Consider the following 23,398-nt stretch of genomic DNA (forward strand, 5'->3'; position numbering starts at 1 on the left):
ATTATGTTCAAAAAGAGTAATTGATTAAAATTAACATTTTATGTGGTGACACTAGAAAGCTGGTAGGCAAATGTTTCCACAGAGCAGGAGCAGAGAGTAGTCCATTAAAAGAAGCTCCTTAAACACAATTGTGAAAGTGGAATTGTTCAGAGGGGCCCAAATCTTCTCTCCCAGAGGAAGAGAGGAATGCTTTGGGGCATCCTGCTTCTCAAGGGACTACTGCTTTTGCCACATCAGCTTCGCCTGAGATCTTGAGCATACGCTAAAAGTGCATAGCTGTGACCCACAGTTTCAGACTCTATTTTCTCAGTCACTGACTACCACAATGTGAAATATGAACTGATCTGGCATTACAACCTCATCTCTGAGAGCAAGTACAGTAACAATTAAATAGCCAACATTTACCTTCCATTAGGGACTTTCCATTAGATGACATTTTTCTGTACAAAAATTTAAAATAAGCTCTGATCCTACAATTAGCCCAGGACAGATAGACCCCTGCACCGAACCCCAGTGAGTTCAGTGGGATTCTACATAGGCCCATGTGGAACTCTTTGTATTACTGAAGCTTTAGGCCTCAATCCTGCAAAGACTGAAGTATATGTATAATTTTTACACTAAGTAATTCAACTGACATCTGTGGGACTACTGATAGTGCATAAAGTTACCGACTTTTTGCAGGATTAAGGTCTTTGATAGCTTTTTGAAATTTTAGAAGTATATTAGTTATTTTTTTCCCCTCTCAAAGATCGATATAGTTGACTTATGGTACAACGTGCCTGGCTTTACAGGAAGAGGGATATGAAAAAATCTCAATAAATGTTTTAAAATCTCTAACATTTCCAAAATAGTTTTCTGTAAAACATATACATAACTAAAATAGATTATGTGGTGTGCAGTGATATAAAACTTTTACCAGCATAGTCTTTACATCAATTTGCATATGTGTCATGTATTCCCTATACATCTATAATGAAAAGTTTGCAGTATGAATAGGATTTTATTGTCTCCCTCTTAAATAGTTAAATGTATAGTTGTAATCATTCTTTTGTGAAGCACGTTAGCCACCAGCTTTCTCTTGCTTTTCCCCCTTTAAAATTTTTTTTTTAAAGGCTCAGCAATGATGAATAGCCTAGGAAATTTTGTTGGAGGGAGGAAATTTTAATGGGGATTGAAATCTTTGTATATGTTGACATATGATGTTACTAATATTTAACATCTTAATATTTATGATGAGAAAAATCATAACTATAAATATTATCTGTAAGCTTTGGAGCACAGGATTACTTCTAATCCTTCCTCGCTCAGGAACATTCCACTCTCCTGTCTGTAAAACACATCTTCACTCTCCTCTCTGCATCAAACTCCCTCTGATCTTAACAGAAGTTCTGCACAGGTAGGGAAATCAGAGCATCCACCTTAGGGATCCAAGAGCAGAAAGTTGCCCTCATCATGTCTCTGGCTATAGAAGCATGATAAGCACAAGGGTTAGTTTCATACCATGTTGTGATTGATGATAAGAATAATACATTAGGAGATCTGCCATTTTTAAATTAAAGTTCTTTAGAGGAAGACACAGAATGAAACACACCCCACATTTTGCAGATGAACAATACAAGTTTCTTGATTTCTGTCTCCAGTTTTTCTAAATAGGGTTTCCTACCAATCTTTCCCTGATCTAAGGAATAGACTGTGATTTGTCACAAGACCAGAGGAAAGAGAATTGAATCATAAAAGGGAAAAACAACCACTCAAGCAGTCTCTTAAAAATACAGATCACTCTATCACAGAGTCTGACTATGAATGAAGTGGGCCTGGAGGTACCTAATATACCTGGACTCTCTCACTATGCTAACTTGATTCAATCAGTTAAAGTAATTGTAGTTAAATGTAAAGGAGTGATCATCTGACCGAGTTCTGGGAGACATACTGAGGTTAATGTATCCAGTATTAGGCTTTGGTCATGAGGACTGTATATGGAACAAAAAAATCAGGTTTCAAGGTAGAACAACGTTCTCAAACGTGACTTGAGAAAAATTCACTCTCATACAGAAAAGTAAAACCCAAGTGTTTTTTGGGTATTCAGACAGTGAAAAATCCTCCTTGGTGAAATTATAGGGATAAAGACAGTTTCTTACCTCTTTATAAAGGAGGTCAGTTTGACCTTAGAAGTTGATTTTTCAGAACAAACCACTTTAAACAAAATTACAAGCAGCATAGAGCACCACTGTAAATAAGCCCTATCTGAAAGATCCTTGTAAATTGAAATAGTAGTATTTTTTTAAAAAAAGCCACTTTGATAGTTTAAGAAAAAAGAAAATGAGCTCTACTTCAAAGGAAATCTTGGAGAAGATTTTTATGGCAATACGGAAATTCCATTAGGCCACCATGATCTACTTTGGATAACTTTGAAAGGAAATGCTTCTAAAAAAATGTCAAAACATGCAGCTGCAAACACAGAAAAAACCCAGCCTCTGGACTGTCAATAGCTCCTAATGCTGCATTTAAAACTTGAACTTCTTCAGACTGAGTGTGCCTTCTGAAAAAATTAAAAAAGCTGCAAAATATTAGAAATCAAAGGGAATATGTCTTTCTCTAAAAACCAAAAGTCAAGTGCTGACTGGATTCTACATCAGAAAAAGTAGGTGTTTTCTCAGTGACTTAAAAGTCTAATGCAGAAGATGGTTGTGTACACAGGACATAAACTACAGTTCCAGGCTTCGGGATAATAATTAGTCCTAGAATGACTTAGGCCCTGATCCTGCAAACACTTATGCATGTGTTAATTTTTTGACTGTGAGTACCCCATTTATTTCATTAGCAGTAAAATTAAAGCATGTGCATAAGTGTTTGCAGGATTGTGACCTTAAATGTATTAGAAAGTCATAGTACCTTGAACCAACACATGGAAAAAAGCATTACCTTCACTTTGTGCTGTTATCTATGAAATGAACTTCAGCTGATGAGCAAAAGTAAAACATATTCATCATCAATATTCAAATCTGTTGTCACAGAAATGAGTGTGATATTGATTGAGTTTTACAGTGAAGGCTGAAGCAAGATGGTTATGGGTGTTATGAGGTGGGTGCAGGGGATAAGAGACAATGTTGTCCTTTGACAATAAACACTTTAGGGCAGGTAATATATCTTACCTATGCTTTGTAAAGTGCCTTGTAAATTTGAGGTTCTCTGTATATATTATTATTACCTCAAATATTTTAATGTTTGTGTCAATTAGGCATCCATAGATTTGGATACTTGTGTGAACTTAAACCAATTCTCCTGCCGATTGCCAGGAGGAGGTGCAGGGTGTACCACTTCCCCAACTCACTTCCCACAGAGTCCCCACGCTCAGCTGGGTTTGACTATGTCCAGAAATCCTTGCATTTCTAGGGTGAAATATTGGCTTCACTGAGTCAACTGAAAAACTCTCATGGACTTTGGCAGGACCAGGATGTCACCTCTGGTTTCCTTCCAACAAGGGGACAGAGCTACCACAGTCTCCCCAATGCAGTTGGCAGAAGCAGGATCCTCCTCTGCTATGAGCCCTTTCCTACAGAACCAAAGGGGCAGAAGAGGAAGCAGTGAGCAGGATGATGAAAATTACCCTTCCTGGTCATAGTAAGGGTCTCCAAGGAGAAGAGGAAAATGCACAAGAGTTGAGTGTCTGGGGAGAAGAGTAGAGTTGCCAACTTTATAATTGCACAAAACTGAACACTCTGCCCCACCATTCTCCAAGGCCCCACCCCTGCCCCACCTCTTCTCTGAGGCCCTGCCCTCATTCACTCCAGCCCCCCTTCCTCATTCACTCGCTCTCCTCCACCCTCACTCATTTTCACTGGACTGGGAGTTGGAGTGTGGGAGAGGTGGGGTCAGAAATGAGGGGTTTGCGGCATAGGAGGGGACTAAGGGCTGGGGCAGCGGTTGAGGTGCAGAAGGGGGTGCAGGCTCTGGCTGGGTGTGTGGGCTCTGGGGTGGGGCCAGGAATGAGGGGTTTGGGGTACAGGAGAGGGCTATGGGCTGGGGCTGAGTGGTTTGGAGTGCAGGAGGGGGCTCAGAGCTGGGGCAGGGGGTTGGGGTGGGGGTGCGAGCTCCAAGAGGGAGGTTGGGTTTGGGAGGGAGCTCAGGGCTGGGGCAGGGAGTTGGGGTGCAGGTGGCGGTGAGGAGTCTGGGAAGAAGTGAGGGTGTATGTTGGGGGGGTTCCAACCTGGGGCAAAGGGTTGGGGTGCAGGAGAGAGTTCAGGGTGTGGCCTCCAGTTGGGCAGCACTTACCTCAGGCGACTCCCAGTCCGTGGCACAGTGGGCTAAGGCAGACTTCCTACCTGCCCTGGCTCCGCGCTGCTCCCAGAAGCATCTGGCATGTCCAGCCCCTTGGCAGAGGCACAGCCAGGCGGCTCTTCACTGTGTGTGCTGCCTGTGCCCCCAGGCGCCACTCCTGAAGCTCCCATTGGCTGCATTTCCCAGCCAATGGGAGCTGTGTAGCTGGTACTGGGGGCGGTGGCAGCATGCAGAGCTTTCCTGATTGCCCCTGCGCATAGGGACCACAGGGACATACTGGTCGCTTCTGGGAGCTGTGCAGAGCCAGGGAAGACAGGCAGGCAGCGCAGTTAACCAGACTTTTAACGGCCTGGTCTGCGGTGCTGACCAGATCTGCCAGGGTCCCTTTTTGACCAGGCGTTCCAGTCAAAAACCAGACACCTGGCAAACCCTAGTGGGGGGAGAAACAGCAGGTGTGGCTGGCACAGTCGAGCATCCTGGTGATTCTCAGCAGACCAAAGGATCTCTTGCAAACAGGGTACATGTTGGGGCAGCCCTGGAGCCTGCCCTGTGCCAGAAGTTGAACTGGCAGGTCCGAGTAAGGAGGCACAAGGCATGACTTCTGTCACTGCTTCAGAATCTACATCAGAGCTGGGAGGAATCTACTCTTCAGCTCAAAGTAATGACTGCAGTCATCCATTACAAGCACTTTCATTTTGTGCTGTGAAAAGCTCGGTTGCCAATTTCTCTGGCGTGGCACGTCAGGAGGGATCCTGTGCAGCTCTGTATTGGATGGGAAGTGCTGTAAGCAGACAGGACATTTTAGAAACTCTTCTTCAAGTTGTGGATTTATAAAAAGCAGGGCCCCTAGTCCTGGGCTTGCACTTCTTTACTTGCCCATGTCCTGAATGAGTGATCTTCGGCAGATCTTTTGGTCGCAGAGAACATGGCCCCATGGATCTTTTCCCACTAAAAATCTGATTATCCCTATCTGTTATTTCCTCCCCTTGGCCAGTCAGGGAAAGGTAATTTTTAGTCAAAAATGTACAGGAGGTAAGTGGGGCTATTTTAGGATTTGGGAGTAGTGCAGACTTAGAAAATACTGGCTATAAAGATTCCTAGGATGTACATTAGATACCCAAAATAAGGAACTCCACAGCATGACCATTTACCCTCACACATATTGCACCAGCATATTGGGATTTTTCACTCCCATTTTCATTACTGTAGGAACCAATACAACTGAGCAGATCTTATGGATAATTTCTGAATTCCCATAAAAATACAACATGAAAGAAAAGGACAGCTCTTCAGTTCTTTTAAAAATAATTTAGTAGACACTAGCTGTGTGGGGTAGGAAAAGGTTGTGTCCCTTAAGAAAGGATCTATGGCCCAGATTTTCAAAGGTATTTAGGTGTTTTGTGCTTTTGAAAGCTTATTTATCTATCCCAAGGTTACACTAGGAGACTGTGATCTTCAGGGGGCCTCATGTATACCACGTGTGACCATGCCATTTTTAGGGATGGGGGAACTAATAAAAAAGAAAAGCATTGGGAGGTTGGACAATGTGCAGAACTGAGCAATTGTGTCTCAGTGAAAATGAAAAATATATATTGGAAGATTTGTTTCTTTTAAAGAAAAAGTTTTGAAAGGATTGAAGAGCTTAAATCCTTAAGCTGCTGTCTCCAAGGACACAAAGGACTGTCTGGATCTTCCCTGTCAAAGAGGATATAAATTATTTGGTGGCCCAAGCAAGGGTGGCCCAAGCAAGGTTATGAGGTTACACTTAAGGCCCAATTCTGAAAGCTGTCACTCATACAAAAAGTCCCACTGAAATCAATATAACTACTTGCATGAGTAATTATTTTACAGGATTGGGCACTTTAGTGTGGTTCTGTCCAAAAGGTCCAATATTGTTTAAGCATCTAAATGTTTGGTGCTTATTGAAACCACTTTGGGCTACATAAATTGGGCTAAAAATATCTCCAGACTTTGTTATGAGTAGAGCAGTAAATCAAACTAGAGCAGGTCAAACTGTTTGTTGTGAATAATATTTGTTATGAATTTTGCCCCAGTACTGAGTAGTCAATCAAAAAAGCCACAGAGCTGATAAAATAATTTCACTCCCTTCCTCACTGGCCATCCTTTGCGGTGGCTTGTTCTAATCTTAGTTGTTTAACTCCAAACAGATGGAAATGTCTGATTACTATTTTAGGCATATGAGAACACACTCTGTAAATAATTATAGCTAGAAGCAAGGTCTTTCAAAACTTGCCTCTAACTACTTTTCAAGCTTACCAAGACATACACTAACAGGCACATTGTCAAATGTCCTCATGTAACTCATCAGGAAGTGAGACCAAAAGTCTGCCTATCAAAACAACGTATTGTTGCAAAAGTTAAGGAAGGCAACACATTGGACATGAGAAGTATTCCATTTTCAAATGTTTATAACTTCATCCTTTTACAATAGGCCTTTTCCAAACAGGGCATAGGAAATCACTTTGTTACTTATCCAAGCACAAAATGGGTATCAACAATTTTGTAACTAAGGAATATGTATTTTCTGAACACTGAAAATGCCTGGAAATAAGAGCATAAATGAAAGTGCCATCTTTATCATAACTACAGCTGTGCTAGTGTATCATGTATTCATAGTGTAATCTCATAAAAGTAGTGGTTAAAAAGAGAGTGGTCTTACATGGTAGAAAATGAGTGTTAATTTTTGAGGAATTAATAAAACAGAGATACAAATTGTGAATCAATTAGACATCAAGGAATACATTAATTACAGAAGCTGTGAAAGAACATTTCACTCATTAACTTAATAGCAAAAGGTCTTTTATATAAAACATTCAAATTCAACATTGCCAACAACGATTAACCCGTTAAGGTCAAAGCCTGTTATCTCTAATACTGTAATATTCACTTCAATAAACTGCACAATTAAATTTCTTACTGATGGCATTTTTCAGTGGGAAGAAAAATCTGTTTTCCTGTTTAACAAGACTATAAACTGGAATGCTGATTTTTTTGGTTTGTTTTTAAAGTACTTCTTTGGATGTGAACTCTTTCTATGAGATGTGGTTGAAAATTTGACAAAATGTTTTTTCTGTTGGAAATGTTGTTTCATTAAAATTGAAACTTTCTACGGGAACTTGTTGATTTCTATGCAATTGAGATTTGAAAAAAAACCTGAAACAAAAGTGTTTCGATGCGGTCAAGACATACATTCCATTTCAACCTTGTCAGAATGGAACATTCAATTTTTTTATTCCAGACAACTCTGTTTTGAAATTTGATTTTATAAATTCTAATATATAAAATAAAATGTCAAAATCAGAACATAACATCTTGGTTTTATTGTAACAGAATATTTTCACTGTCCTGAAATGATTTTTTTCCAAGAAATTCATTTTGCAGGAAATTTCAGATTCAGAATGGAAATAAATTTAAAAATTGCCCACAGAATGGAAATTCCAAATTTCAACTAACTCTACAAGATATTAAGTTCTAATACCTAAAAATAGTTACAATCCCATCTCTTACAAAGCTTTTTCAGGTGCTTTTAACATTGGGAAGTGTACTCTTATACTCCACCCTTTTCTATCAGGTCCCATAATTGTCTCCTCACCCATCTTCCCTATAGACTCTCCCTGGCAAGGTATTGAAAGCCCCTTCTGAGGTGCTCAATGGGAGCAGAGGACTTCATGTGGAAGTGATGCCAATGCTGTAAAGCTCTTTCGAGCAAGGTCTTTGTTTTCCTAGTACAATGGGGTCCCATTCCTTTCTGTGGCCTTTGAATATTAACTTAATAATTATGGACTAGGCAGGAAAGGCTGTTCTGAGTTTTACACATGATGTAGCCCCTATTAAAATCACAGAGTTACATTTATACTAATTATCTATTCTGGATGCAGGGAGGTGGGGCTCAGCAGGGGAGTCTGAGTGCCTGGGGAGGTCCAGATGCACATGGGTTTGACAGATGAGGTGGGAGCTCCCTTATAGTGACCTTGCCCACCTGATGGCTGGAAAGCAAAGACGGGATATGAAGAGCTTCCAGCAGCTGGGGGAAGTTCCTGGAGGTGGGTCTGTCTTGTGCATGGGAAGAGGAAGTCCCAACCCCACCCAAGCCCAGCTGGGATTAGCAACTGGAGCCCGGCGCATGGTAGAAGCCCCCAGCCGGGACGTTCCCAACCCTGCACCTCCCCGGCTCCAGGTGCACCGCGCTAGTGAACGAGGCGGACAGAGTCCCTCACACATAGCCAGCCTCACCCTCCAAAGTAGTGATTTATATCTGCCCCAGCTGCTCCCGGTACCTGAACCAGACATGTCCCTCCATCCCTTGACTACTGTCCAGGAAGGGTACGTGAATCAATTGTTTTGCAGGGAAAGAGTAAAATCTCCAGGGGACATTAATTCTGTAGTGGCACAGAATTCTCCCAACAATATCATTTTGTTTAATAAAAAGAAAAGGAGTACTTGTGGCACCTTAGAGACTAACAAATTTATTAGAGCATAAGCTTTCCTGAGCTACAGCTCACTTCATTGGATGCACTTTGTTTAATCAGGATCAAGTATCAGTTAGCCCACATCCAAGGACCGATGTTACCCAGACACTAAGTAATGCAATTGACTGTTCCAGGCTGGTCTAATGAGACAGCAACATACAGGTGTATGTCATGAGCATACTAAAGACATTGGGACCACTCTCTCCTCACTTATCCTCCCAATGGTCCTGAGGATGGAACACAGATAACCTCACATGCAAGTGTCCAGGGGAAAGAGAAGATAATTTTTTTTGCACTGGGTGGTGTTCGGTATTCATTCAGGAAGGAATGGAGCCACACAAGAGCAGCCCTGTTGACCCATGCTGTGAAGTTAACAACATTGTGTGGCAATACTATCAAAGACAGCAATAGTTCTAATAACATGAATCTGGATCCCTCCATCACCAGAGGGAGATCTACAGTGCCTCCAGACCTGTATTTGTGCCTTACCCAGACTAGTAGCCAGACTGAGGAGGACCAAGGAGATCTGAGGTAACATGTAAATAATAAATCTGTTACCCAGAAGTCACACACAGCAGCTAGGAGCTAGATCAGGTCTCCATTATACTACACTGAAGAATGCACAATCTAAGAAAGGGAGCATCACACTTCTTGTGCTTCCCTACCTGCGCAGCTCTATTTCTACCCTGTCAAATGATGTCACTTCTGCGAGTCGAATGAGCACCAAGAACATGTCCTCTCTCTGCAACATTGTTTCTGTGCTTCCTCCTCATCATAGCTTTGTGACATGAGAGGATAAAACTTGGAGGATACTTTATAGCACAAGATGTTTTTGATGTTCTTGCAAGGATTTGTTTGGAGACGGTAGATCTCTTGAATTGCTTCTGAAATCCATAAAGTTACCTTACACATCCACTGATGTAACAAGGCAGAATTTAGCCCAGCGTTTTTGTCTTTTGGGTTAGTTCACATGCTTTCTTTCCCTGAGGATAGCATACAGCTCTTGTTTACCCCAAGGCTTCTCTTAACCCACCAATCTAGTCAACCTCTAAATATGGCAGCTCTTACTCATGTTGAGCAGCACTTCTGCCCATGTTAAGTTTATCTTAAAACACACGCTTCTCAATAAGGGTTGCAGAATCAGAATCAAAGTGAGAATAACAACAGAACATCAGAATAATTACAGAAAAAACAATCACCTTTATCTAGTAGATAGAAACTAAAAAATTCACCAGTAGTTCAAAATAGAAAAACGCTAAAGGTAAAAAACATGACCAAAAATTCAGAAGAAACTCAGTAGTTGCTTCCTCTCAAAAATCAGTCTCTAGAGAGCAGAATTTGTCCCACTACCTTATAAGTAATGGGTTGATAGTAATTATTACTATTTATAGTACCATAGCTTCCAGGAGTCCCAGTCTTAAGGGACCCACTTAGTGACACACAAAAGGCAAATAACCTCTTACAATATTAAGAACAGTCTCCAGGCACATCGAATTATGGAGAAAAGATTTACTAAAAGATGGTGATGGTTGTGGTTGACTTGATTAAGGAATGGTCTACACTTGAAACTTAAGCTGATGTAGTTATGGTGCCCAGTGCTGTGAAAAATCCTCAACCTGAGTGCTGTGGCTATGCTGACCTAATCCCAGGTGTAGACACAGATTTCATTGACCTCGCTTCTGGTGCTCAGGGAGGTAGTGTTCCTACAACAATGAAATAAATCCCTTCTTTCACCGTAGGCTGCGTCTATACTACAGAGTTATGCTGGCATAGGTATAGTGCTCTAGCTATGCTGCTATAATCCCCATAATGTAGCCATGCCCTAACTGTCCCTGGTGGCCTTAAAATATATTAATCCTATCTTCCCCAAACCATATTGGCTGGCTGTGGTTAGATTCCAACCACACTCTGCTACAAAATGAATTTTCTCCTTGCAGTGGGTTAGAACAATATAATACCTGACAGCATGAGGAGGAGCAGATTCACATAAGGTTGACTCTTCTGGCATATCACAAACATTGTGAGATTCTGGGACCCTTCTGCAGCTTTGTGTAATTCTCCATACTTAAACCGTAAGCTCCTTGGAGTAGGAACCTCCTCTTTGTTTAGTGTTTGTACAGAGCTTAGCACAATGAAGTCATGGTCTATCACTGGGTGCCGGACTTATGACTGCAATACAAATACATAAAAATTTCAAATATAGGCTTCTGTGGCTGCCTGTGCACTTTATTACTGCTCATTGCCTTCAATCATTACTGCAGTCAAACAGATATTTTCCACCTTTAGGGCTAGATTGCAGTTGCATAAGCTCTGTGACACAGTAAAATGCCACTTAGGTTATGCCTACATTACAGATTACTGCACTATAATTTATGTCCCTCCGGGACATGAATAATCCAGAGCTTTTCCCACCGACCTAGCTACCACCACTCATGGAGGCAGGTGTTATTAAGCCGATGGGAAAATTCTCTCCTCTCAGTTTAGAGCGTCTTCACCAGAAGCACTGCAGCAGCAGAGATACATCAGTGCAGCTGCTCCACTGTAAATGATGTAGTGTAGACATAGCCTTAGTCCACCATTCAGCCCTTAGATTATGCCTCCAAATGTAGTGGGAAAGCAGAGTTACTTGTTAGATATTTCCCACTGTGAGGAAGTGGACAGGGAAGGGGCAAAGTCAGAGGAGACCTGGCTCCACCCCTCTCATTGCTGGCCAGAGTAGCTGCTCCATAAAATAGGGAGGAGAGTGGGGAAGTAATTTATTCCTCCTGCCCCAGAACAAGACACAAACATGGAAGCACTGTGACATAATACATCAAAACTCATTCTCTGGCATTCTCCTGGGGGGTGCAACTACCCACTGCCCTTCACGTGGGCCGGGGGGAGATTGTAAAGTTACAGTCTATCCCTTTAAGCACAGCCAATAGCTAGTGCTATGATAGATTCTGAAAAGCAGTACTGGCTTATAAACCCCCTGCCAGAGAGGCCACTAAACATAAAACAAATCTTTTTTTGTTGTAGTAATCATAATTTCTGATGTCTAATTAAATACTGACAAATTCAAGAGCCTCTTTCTTGTCAGTCCTCAGCATGAGGATGACAGATATTTTGCCTGGAAAAGTTTCCTTTAGCAAGTAGCACAGCATGAACATCTCAAAAACATCCCACGCAGCAATGAGTGCATTGAGAAAGCAAAATGGCATGATCACTGAGTGGCTTCTCCATTGTTTTCTTCCCCCTGGCTTTTTTCAGGTCAGATAATGATGCAAATTTTGTAGAAATTCTTCATGCACAGGGTGTTTTTCTAATTGTTCAGGATTGCGTACTATCTGAACCAACAATTCACACTTCAGCCCTCACGTGAGCAAAACGCATATTGACCACAAGAACAAAAACAATGAGCGGCACCTGTCAGCAATCATTGCAGTCATTCCTTTATAATCGGTCACAGCCAAAGATTCTGCAGCTACAAATCAGTTATTTCTCTTTATCAGGTACCCACTACCTTGGCTAGAGCCCCAGACTCTATGACTTTCCTATGACTCAGGAAACCTGGGTTCAATTCATGGCTCTGGTACTAGCCTGCTGGGTGACCTTGGGCAAGTCTCTTCCCTTCCTATGCCTCATTTTTACCATCTGTAAAATGGGGATAATGATCCTGACCTTGGTACAGTGCTTTGTGATCACAGGTGAAAAGTGTATAGAGGGGCTAGGTATGATAATGTATTATCTAAAAGTCTGTTCTTTATTGAAGCCTGAAGTGGTGTGTGTGCGCTATCTGTTCTAGCTGATACTCTTCTGAAGTCCTCCCTGTAGAATTTCTAGGCTTCAGCTGGCAGCACATGGTTCCTATGCAATGTGTATCCTTCTGGATCCTAAATCCCCATGTCTGTAGCTCCTTACGTTCTGCTATAAAACAGCCATTCTTTCTGTTCGTGCTCCAGGAAGACAACAGTGCACTGGGTGCTTTACTGAGAAGGACTGTGAGACAAGCTGCTGGAATATATTCCATGCATTACATATTCATTATAGCACCTCACATATGCATATGAGTTTCTTTAAATAAGATGTTTGCATTTTCCATCATTAAACCTTTCCCCATAGTGGGACACCACTTAGAGATAGTCATCAGGGCTAGATCAACCCAATGAGTTCCCTAAAAAACCTCTGATCTTTCTCTTTTTGGGTTTTCACTATTTTAAACTAAAAGGAGTTTCCACTGTTCTGATATCCTCTGTGTCAAAGTAGACTACTGGAACTTTTTTCTTCCTATCCGAGTGTTACCACTGTTAAGGTCTAATGTAAATTGCTGCCAGAGGAAGCCATTTGTATAACACAATAACATGTTTTATTGGCTATACAGAATCCAGAAATTATGTTATATGTACTTGAACATCATCTACTGGCATCTTTACTATACACATATACACAAACAGAGCACTCCTGAAATACTCACACTGATGTAATTGTAGGAAGAGTTTGAGGGAAACATTACATAATGTGTGAACCGAAGTTCTCTTGACATCAGGTTCATCAAAAACTTTGTGGAAGCTGAACTACATTAACTAAGGGAATCAAATGGGAGTACTGGCTGGTCACAAAGAGTGGTGTCTCATAACTTAGCCCATGTACTACATAACAGTAGACCAAGCCTGAGTATTAGTAATGTGGAAAGTCTGACTCATGAATGCTTGTGGTCCCAAACTGAGGTTTGGAATAAAACTGGTATTTATGTAAGGATTTATTTCTTGGTGGTATTAAAAGGACACTATAATCAGTTTGCTTTCAAACCAATTTCTATCATGACCAGTGTTCCCTCTAATTTTTTACGTCCATGTGCAGAATGAATTTTGTTATGTGCACCAATATGAAGGTGATGTGAGACACATCACCTTCATATTGGTGCACATAAAATTTATGTGGTGGGGGTGGGGCCGAGGGATTTGGAGTGTGGGAGGGGGCACAGGACTCGGGCAGAGGGCTAGGAATTGGGGGGAATGAGGGCTCTGACTGGGGGTGCAGGCTCTGGGGTGGGGCTGGGGATGAGGAGTTTGGGATGCGGGAGGGGGCTCAGGGCTGGGGCAGTGGGTTGGGTGCAGGGGGTGAGGGCTCCGGATAGGGAGCCCTCACTCCCCTCTTGCCCCAGCAGCTTGGGGCTGGGGGAGAGGCGCCTCTACCCGGCTGTGGCAAATCCAGGGCAGCTCTGTACTGGGGCTGGGGGAGGGGCACCTCTCCCCACTGTGGCAGGTCCGTGCTGGGGGAGAGGCATCTCTCCCCGCCGCAGCCCTGAGCCCCTGCATGGGACTTAATAGGCAGCTGCGTGGCTATGCAGCCACGCAGCTTAGAGGGATTTTAGATCATGACAATACATAGTTTTTTTTATCAGAGTGTCACAGAGACCCTTTTTAAACAAAATGAATTCAAACTAGAAAAAAAATCCTTTTTATAATCCACAAAATGATCTGGAGGAAAATATAGATTCACCGACTTCAAGGCCAGAAGGGACCATCTAGTCTGACCTCCTGTGCATTGTAGGCCACAGAACCTCACTCACTCACTCCTGTAATAGACCCATAACCTGTGGCTGAGTTACTGAAATCCTCAAATCATTATTTAAATACTTCAAGTTACAGAGAACCCATCATTTACTCTTGCTCAAGCTAGCCAGTGACCCGTGCCCCATACTGAGGAGGAAGGTGAGACTATGGTTGCCAAGCCTCCAGGATTGCCCTGGAGTCTCCAGGAATTAAAGATTAATCTTTAATTAAAGAGTGCATCATGTATTCCTGGAGGATTCATCACATCCAACCAAAACTGGCAACCCTAGGTGAAAACGCTCCAGGGCTTCTGTCAATCTGAACTAAGGAAAATTTCCTTTCCAACCCCAAATATGACGATCAGTTAGACCCTGAATGTGTGGGCAAAACCCACCAGCCAGACACCTAGTAAAGATTCTCTGTAGCAACTCAGATACTTCCCCATCTAGTGTCGCATCTTTAACTATTGGAGATATTTGATACTAGCAGTTGCAGATGGGCTACATGCCATAGAGGAAGGCAAAAAACCAAAAAAACAAAAACCCAGGGTCTCTGCCAATCTGACCTAGGGGGAAATTTCTTCCTGACCCCAGATATGGCAATCAGTTGGACCCTGAGCATTTGGGCAAGACCCAACAGCCAGACACCAGGAAAGAATTCTCTGTAGGAACTCAGAGCCCTCCCCATCAAGTGTCCCATCACTGGTCACTGGGGATATCTGCTACTAGCAGTTGCAGATTGGCTTTATACCATTGTAGGCAGTCTCATATACCATCCCCTCCATAAATTTATCAGGCTCAATCTTGAAACAAGTTAGGCTATTTTCCCCCACAGCTCTCCTTGGGAAGCTCTTCCAGAACTGCACTCCTCTGATGGATAGAAAACTTTGTCTAATTTCAAGCCTAAATTTGTTGATGACTAGTTCATACCCATTTGTTCTTGTGCCAACACTGGCCCTTAATTTAAATAACTCCTCTCCCTCACTGGTGTTAATCCCCCTGATGTATTTAATGAGAGCAATCATATTTCCCCTCAGCCTTCATTTGGTTAGACTAAAAAAGCCAAGCTCTTTGAGTCTCCTCTCATAAGGCAAGTTTTCCATTCCGCTGATCATCCTAGTAGCCCTTCTCTTCACCTGTTCCAGATGGAATTAATCTTTCTTAAACATGGAAAACCAGAATTGCACATGGTTTTCCAGATGACGCCTCACCGGAGCCTTGCATATTGGTAATAACACTTCCCTATCTCTACTGGAAATGCCTCTCCTGATGTAAGTAGGATTGCATTCGCTTTTTTGATGGCTGCATCACATCAGTGGCTCAGAGTCATCCTGTGATCAACTAGTACACCCAGGTCTTTCTCCTCCTGTCACTTCCAACTGATACATCCTCAGTTTATAGAAAAAATTCTTGTTGTTAGTCCTTAAGTGCATGACTTTGCACTTTGCATTATTAAACTTCATCCCATTTCTATTACTCCAGTTTTCAAGGTCATCCAGATCTTCTTGTATGATATTTTGGTCCTCCTCCATATTGGCAATACCTCCCAACTTTGTGCCATCTGCACATTTAATTAGCACACTCCCACTTTTTGGGCAAGGTCATTAATGAAAATGTTAAACGAGACAAGTCAAATGCAAGATCGCACATCTATGAACAAAGAATGTAGATCACACTTACAAGATGGGGGACTGTAGCCTGGACAGCAGCAACTGTGAAAAAGAGTTGGGGGTTATTGTGGATAATCAACTGAACATGAGCGCCCCAGTGTGATATGGTGGTTAAGAGAGCTAACACAATCTTTGGGTGTTTGGAGCATTCTTTCAAAATCATTAGCATTGAGTTAAAGGTGACTTATCACTAAATTTGAACACTAGGATTTTCTGCACAAGGACAGGATTAGAATTCAAAATGACCTTGACAAATTAGAGAATTGGTCTGAAATCAACTGGATGAAATTCAGTAAATACAAATGCAAAGTACTTCCCTTATGAAGAAAAAGAATCTAATGCACAACTACAAAATAGGGAATGATTAGCTAGATGATAGACAGTATTACTGAAAAGGATCTCAGGGTTATAGTGGATCACATATTGAATATGAATCAATAATGGGATGAAGTCATGAAAAACGCGAATATCACGATGGGGTGTATTTACAGGAGGCAACTGTGCTGCTCTACTTGGCACTGGTGAGACCACAGCTAGGATAGTGTGTCCAATTCTGGGAACCACATTTAAGAAAAAATGTGGATGATTTGGAGAGATTACAGATTACAGTAACAAAAATTATAAAAGGTTTAGAAAACCTCAAGAAAGGTTAAAAAAAAACTGGTATGTTTAGTCTTGAGAAAAATGGGTACCTGATGGCATTCTTCAAATATGTTAAGGGAAGTTATAAAAAAGACTGATCAGTTGTTCTCCATGTCCACTGAAGATAGGACAAGTAGTAATGGGCTTAATCTGCAGCAAGGGGGATTTAGGTTAAATATTAGACAAAACTTTTAAACCATAAGGGTAGTTGAGCTCTGGAACAGGATTCCAAGGGAGGTTGTAGAACCACCATCATTGGAGGTTTTTAAGAACAGGTTGGACAAACAGCTGTCAGGGATGGTCTAGGTTTACTTGGTCCTGCCTCAGCACTGTGGGGGGTGACTTGATGACCTCTCAAGATCCTTTCCAGCCTACATTTCTGTGATTCTATGATTATGCAACCTATTATGTACTCTGGAACTAATTCTCATTTACACTAATTAGGGCTTGTCTACACATGGAGTTACTCAGACAGAGCTATTCTTGAGTAACTCCGTGTATAGACACCTCAAGTAAGGTTCATCTGTGGCACTTGTCAAACATCACTCCCTCGTGGAACATCAGAACTGCCAGACGGAATCAGAGCCATGGTGCATCTAGTCCAGTATCCTGTCCCTAACAGCACCAGCACCAGATGCCTCAGAGGAACATGTCAGAACTTCACAGTAGGCAGATGTGAGATAATCGGCCCCCTACATTAGTTCTCATCCTAATCTCTAACAGTGAGAGATTGGCTTGCTAAACCCTGAAACATGAGGTTTTATATGCTCTCCAGAATTTGTTACTAGTAACCATTATAACTCTGGATATTCTTGGGGTTGTTATATCTATTCATCGCCAATCCCTATCTGAAACTTGCTAAAATTCTTGGCTTCAATGACTTTCTGTGGCAACGAATAGCATTAACTTCCTTTGCATTAAAGATGGGATCAGACCAAAATCTGGGCTCTTTGTGGGGGTAATCTAAACCTGAATGCAGATTTTTATGTTGTAGCTCAGATCTACCTCTGCTTCAGAAAAAAGGAATTGCCATTTAGGATCAGACCAATATCCTTCTAGACCAGTATACCCTCTCTGACAGTGGCTAACACCGGGTTTCAGAGGAATACTCAATTTTAAATGGACATTTATGAAATATCCTGCCCAATGAGGAAATTACTTTCTAACTTCTTCAGTCAGAAGCTGTCCTATGTCCCGAAGCCAGAGGCTTTATATCCTTTCCAAACTTTTATATTTGTTCTTTGTTTATAATCCTGTAACTCTGGATGTTCTCGTTATCCACACAAATGTTCAATCTTTTTTTGGAATCTTGCCTAACTCCTAGTCTCATTGATATCTCATGGCAATGAGTTCCACTGACTAATTATGCAAAACACATTTCCTTGTATCAGTCAATTTCACCAAAAGTTCTCTTGTTATTTTATTATGAGAGAGGATAAATGGGAGTGCTTGATTTACCTTCTCAATACTAAATATTAGTTTGCATGGCTTTATTTTATCCCCTCTTATTTGTCTCCTCTCTGAAGTCAATAGTTCCACTATTTTTCAGCTCCCCTTATTCTTCCATGTCTCCAGTAAATCACTGTCCACTTCTGAACCCCATCCCCTTCTCTCTGTGCTATATCCTTTTTGGTGACAGGGTGACCAGCACTTAACATGGTACTTTAGGTGAGGACATATCATTGATTTATATAACTGCATTGTAATATTGTCAGCAGAGATGCTGGAACAATTTGTATAGTGGGGGAGCCATTGAAACAAACTGTAAACACTGTATATGATGGAAAGCAATTCAAGCCAGGGGGTGCTGCTGCACCTCCAGCACCCTAGTTCCAGTGCCTATGATTATCAGGATTATTGTCCATTCCTTATGCATCAGAAAAGTGTTTACTTCTTTAAGCACCATTGGGCAGAGGTGGTCTTTGGCTGCTCACAGTGATGACCAACTCTTTTGCCTGAATTATCATAGTTAATTTAGTGCCCCAAAAGATGTATGGGTAGTTCAGATGGTGCCTTCCAATTTTGCATTCCCTTGTATTTGTCAACCTCAAATTTCATCAGCCATTGTTTTCCAAATTTCATCAGCCATTTGTATAGCATGGCTAGACCCCTCTGAAATAACTCTCAGTCTTCTCCATTCTTGATCAACATAAATAATGCTGTATCATCTTCAACTTTTGTGAACGTCCCAGTCACTCATTTTTTCCAGATCATTAATAAATTGAGGTGATGGACATCAGTCCTGGTGTGGAATCTTGTGACACCCCCATCATTAAACTTTTGCAGGGATAAAAAATGACCATTTCTTCCAATTCTTTGCTCTCTGTTTCTTAGATAATTTCTAATCCCTGGAATGTAACTGAGGTTGGATAAAGTCAACAAAATAGCCCTGGGCTATTTGCATGGGTATACTACCCAAAAGAGTTTTCATATTATTTGAATGTTAGCCAATATAAATCTTCTTGTGTATATTTGGTGATACCACTACTATATTTTGGGGGAACTGTAAATTTAAATTTTCAGAGTGTTATCAGAATGTAACCAGAGGAAATGCAGTGCTTGTCCTCTGAACAATGTACATTTGCTATAGCATAAAAGGTCTGTGATAATTAGCTTTCTAATGGAAAGAAGAAGAATTTAATTATTATTATAGGTGGAGCTACCATTTTCCATTATAAGACCCTAGTTTCAGTTGTTTACAACTTTACTGTATTTTAACACTTCGGGCTGAAATTTCCCATGCAAGGTATCTGCCTCAGCCTGAATTATTTTGGAAAAGTTCAGCCAAAACGGGTCAGCTATTTCTGCGAATGAGGTTAGAGAAACATGATATTTTGCCCAAGCTAAATTCCGGCAACCTTTTATTTGAGAAGCTCTAGTGCCCTGATGCTTTGGAGGAGGGACCTGAAATTTGGCAGTGTGGCCTTTGTGTCAGAGATGTGACTTTTGCCATCCCGGTGAAAATCTGTCCACATTTTGGCCAAGTTATAGGCATTTGACAAAAAAACTAGTTTGTATACACTGAGTAGAGACTAGCAGAGTTTCACAACTAAAAATGCTGATGATTTCAGTCTGCATGGAGCATGCTCTAACTCAGAGCTGAGCAGACTTTCCCTCTAACTGTAGATCTGGGCTACTGTGGGCAGGACTCTAGAACTGAAAGCAGGGAGACTGACATTTAAGTGGTGTCAATGCTGCCCCGCCCCGCTAGGCCCAGGTAACATGGAAGAGGAAGCTGCCTGATTCAATTGCAGAGAGACAAGAGCTGGAGTGGAGGTTGTGGGCACAAAGAGAAGATTGGGATATCAAGTCTGGGACAGGAGGCTGGTAGGTGGGAGAGGGTATCTGAGACTAGGGTTGCCAGCTTTCTAGTCACACAAAACCGATCACCCTAGCCCCGTCTCTGCCCCGAGGCCCTGCCCCTGCTCACTACATTCCCCCTCCCTTGGTGGCTCGCTCTCCCCCACCCTCACTTACTTTCACTGGGCTGGGGCAGGGGGTTGGAGTGCGGGAGGGGATGAGGGCTCTAACTGGGGGTGCAGGCTCCAGGGTGGGCCAGAATGAGGGGTTCAGGGTATGGGAGGGGGCTCCAGGCTGGGGGGGGGGGCTCAGGGTTGGGGCACAGGCTTACCTCGTGCAGTTCCTGGTCAGTGGTGCAGACGGGCTAAGGCAGGCTCCTTGCCTGTCCTGGCACCATGCTGTGCGTGCCCTAGAAGCAGCCAGAAGGTCAATCTCCTAGGCAGGTGGGAGGGCCAGGAGGCTCCACATGCTGTTCTCATTCACAGGCACTGCCCCCCGTAGCTGCAGAGTGTGGAGCCGGTGCTTGGGGCGGGGGCAGCATGCGGACTCCCATGGCCCCCTGCGTAGGAGACAGCAAACCTGGTGGCTGAACTTTGTGACTTTGTCCTCACCCATAACTATTTCACATTTGGGGACAATGTATACCTTCAAATCAGCGGCACTGCGATGGGTACCCGCATGGCCCCACAGTATGCCAACATTTTTATGGCTGACTTAGAACAATGCTTCCTCAGCTCTCGTCCCCTAATGCCCTTACTCTACTTGAGCTACATTCATGGCATCTTCATCATCTAGACCCATGGAAAAGAAGCCCTTGAGGAATTCCACCATTTCAACAATTTCTATCCCACCATCAATCTCAGCCTGGACCAGTCCACACAAGAGATCCCACTTCCTGGACACTACGGTGCTAATAAGCGATGGTCACATAAATACCACCCTATACCGGAAACCTACTGACTGCTATACTTACCTACATGCCTCCAGCTATCATCGACCCCACACCACATGATCCGTTGTCTACAGCCAAGCTCTACGATACAACCACATTTCCTCCAACCGTTCAGACAGAGACAAACACCTACAAGATCTCTACCAAGCATTCTTACAACTACAATACCCACCTGCTGAAGTGAAGAAACAGATTGATGGAGCCAGAAAAGTACCCAGAAGTCACCAACTTCAGGACAGGCCCAACAAAGAAAATAACAGAACGCCACTAGCCATCACCTTCAGCCCCCAACTAAAACCTCTCCAACGCATCATCAAGGATCTACAACCTATCCTGAAGGACGACCCATCACTCTCACAGATCTTGGGAGAGTGGCCAGTCCTTGCTTACAGACAGCCCCTCAACCTGAAGCAAATACTCACCATCAACCACACACCAAAAACATTAACCTAGGAACCTATCCTTGCAACAAAGCCCGTTGCCAACTCTGTCCACTTACCTCTTCAGAGGACACCATCTTAGGGCCTAATCACATCAGCCACACTATCAGAGGCCTCGTTCACCTGCACATCTACCAATGTGATATATGTCATCATGTGCCAGCAATGCCCCTCTGCCATGTACATTAGCCAAACTGGACAGTCTCTACATTAAAAAATAAACGGACACAAATCAGACATCAAGAATTAGAACATTCAAAAACCAGTCGGAGAACACTTCAGTCTCTTTGGTCACTCAATTACAGACCTAAAAGTGGCAATTCTTCAACAAAAAAAACCTTCAAAAACAGACTCCAACAAGAGACTGCTGAATTGGAATTAATTTTCAAACTGGATACAATTAACTTAGGCTTGAATAAAGACTGGGAGTGGATGTGTCATTACACAAAGTAAAACTATTTCCCCATGTTTATTCCCCCCTCTGCTACTGATCCTCACACGTTCTTGTCAACTGCTGGAAATGGCCCACCTTGATTATCACTACAAAAGGTTTTTTCCCCCCCGCTCTCCTGCTGGTAATAGCTCACTTTACCTGATCACGGACGTTACAGTGTGTATGTGTAAGCGGCAGAATAGTCCCGCCTTTGTGGTGAACTTTCCTGGCTTCTGCACTACCCCGGTGAAGTGGGCTAGCAAAAGGATCTGAGTCCTTGCTCCCACTTGCTTTACCCAGTGGCCTCCCTGCCCTTGAGGACTCCCCTTCCACTCTCCTGTCTGGAAGAGTCCTCATAACCCCAACAAGGCTGGGCCCAGGATTCCTGGGGGGCTCGACCCCCAACCCTGCTGTGGTCACCTAGGACAGGGGCTAGGGTGTCCCCACTCCAGGGTACTCTCTATGCACTGGGCACTTCTCTGACCCACTGACCATTACATACAAGTTAAAGCAAATGCAAGTTATTTAATCAACAATTAATTTTAAAAAGAATAAGGAAAAATGGGAAAGGTTAAAGGAAACACATCACCCCGCTCTGTGGCAGGGAACATCACAAACAGTGTCTCTGGAATGTCCGGGCAGTTCACAGTCTGTCCCTTGTAAGTCTCAGGCCTTCTTCTCAGGCCCTGGCTGTGCTGCAGGGATACTGTGGGTTGGACACTTGCTCTGGTGGTGGCCTCACACTCTCAAGCTCTAAGTGGCAGGGCCCTTCTTCCCAGCGTCACCCCTGCCCTGTCAGGGTTACGATCTAAGCCTGGCCTGCAGAGCCTCTTGGCTGAGGTGTTTCCCTGTGCTGGGCCCGCTGCCCAGGGTCCCCCTCGGTCTCCCCAGCTGCTCACTGCACCCAGCTCCGGACTGCTCCAGCCCCAGCTCCACCACTCTGTCTCTGCACTGCTGCTGCTGCTCTGCCTCCAGCTCCCTGGGCTGCTTCTTTGGCCCCTCTGCCTCTGGTTGCTGCAGCTCTGCTCCCAGCACTGACCCGCTTTGTGGGCTGCTTTTCTGGCCCCTCTGGCTCTGGTTGCTGCAGCTCTCCTCCCAGGGCAAGTCTGCTCTCTCTGGGCTGTATCTCTGGCTTTGGGGCTGCAGCTCTGCTCCCAGGACAGGGTCTGCTCTCTTTGGGTCTGGCACAACTCTGCTCCCCAGCTCAGCTCAGGCCCCTGCTTTCTCCTTAGCTCAGCCCCACTCTGTCTGACCCAGGCAATTCCAGCTCACATGGAGGACGGGACCTCTCTGGCCTCCTGACTCCCTGATTAGCCTGCCCGCCCTGTCATTCAGGCTGACCTGGAGCATTCGCCTCTCAGGGTCCTGATCCCCCATTGACCCGTCCCCCTTTTTAGTACTGGGAGCTAGCAACTAAAACACCCCCACTGAATGTTAGTAAGGGGGCAACAGTCCTCTTACATATGGTAACGCCCATTGTTTCATGTTCTCTATATATATAAATCTCCCCACTGTATTTTCCACTGCATGCATCGGATGAAGTGAGCTGCAGCTCACAAAAGCTTATGCTCAAATAAATTTGTTAGTCTCTAAGATGCCACAAGTACTCCTTTTCTTTTTGCAGATACAGACTAACACGACTGCTACTCTGAAACATGTC

The sequence above is a fragment of the Dermochelys coriacea genome, chromosome 1 (assembly GCF_009764565.3).
Source record: "Dermochelys coriacea isolate rDerCor1 chromosome 1, rDerCor1.pri.v4, whole genome shotgun sequence".
Classification (NCBI taxonomy): Eukaryota; Metazoa; Chordata; order Testudines; family Dermochelyidae; genus Dermochelys; species Dermochelys coriacea.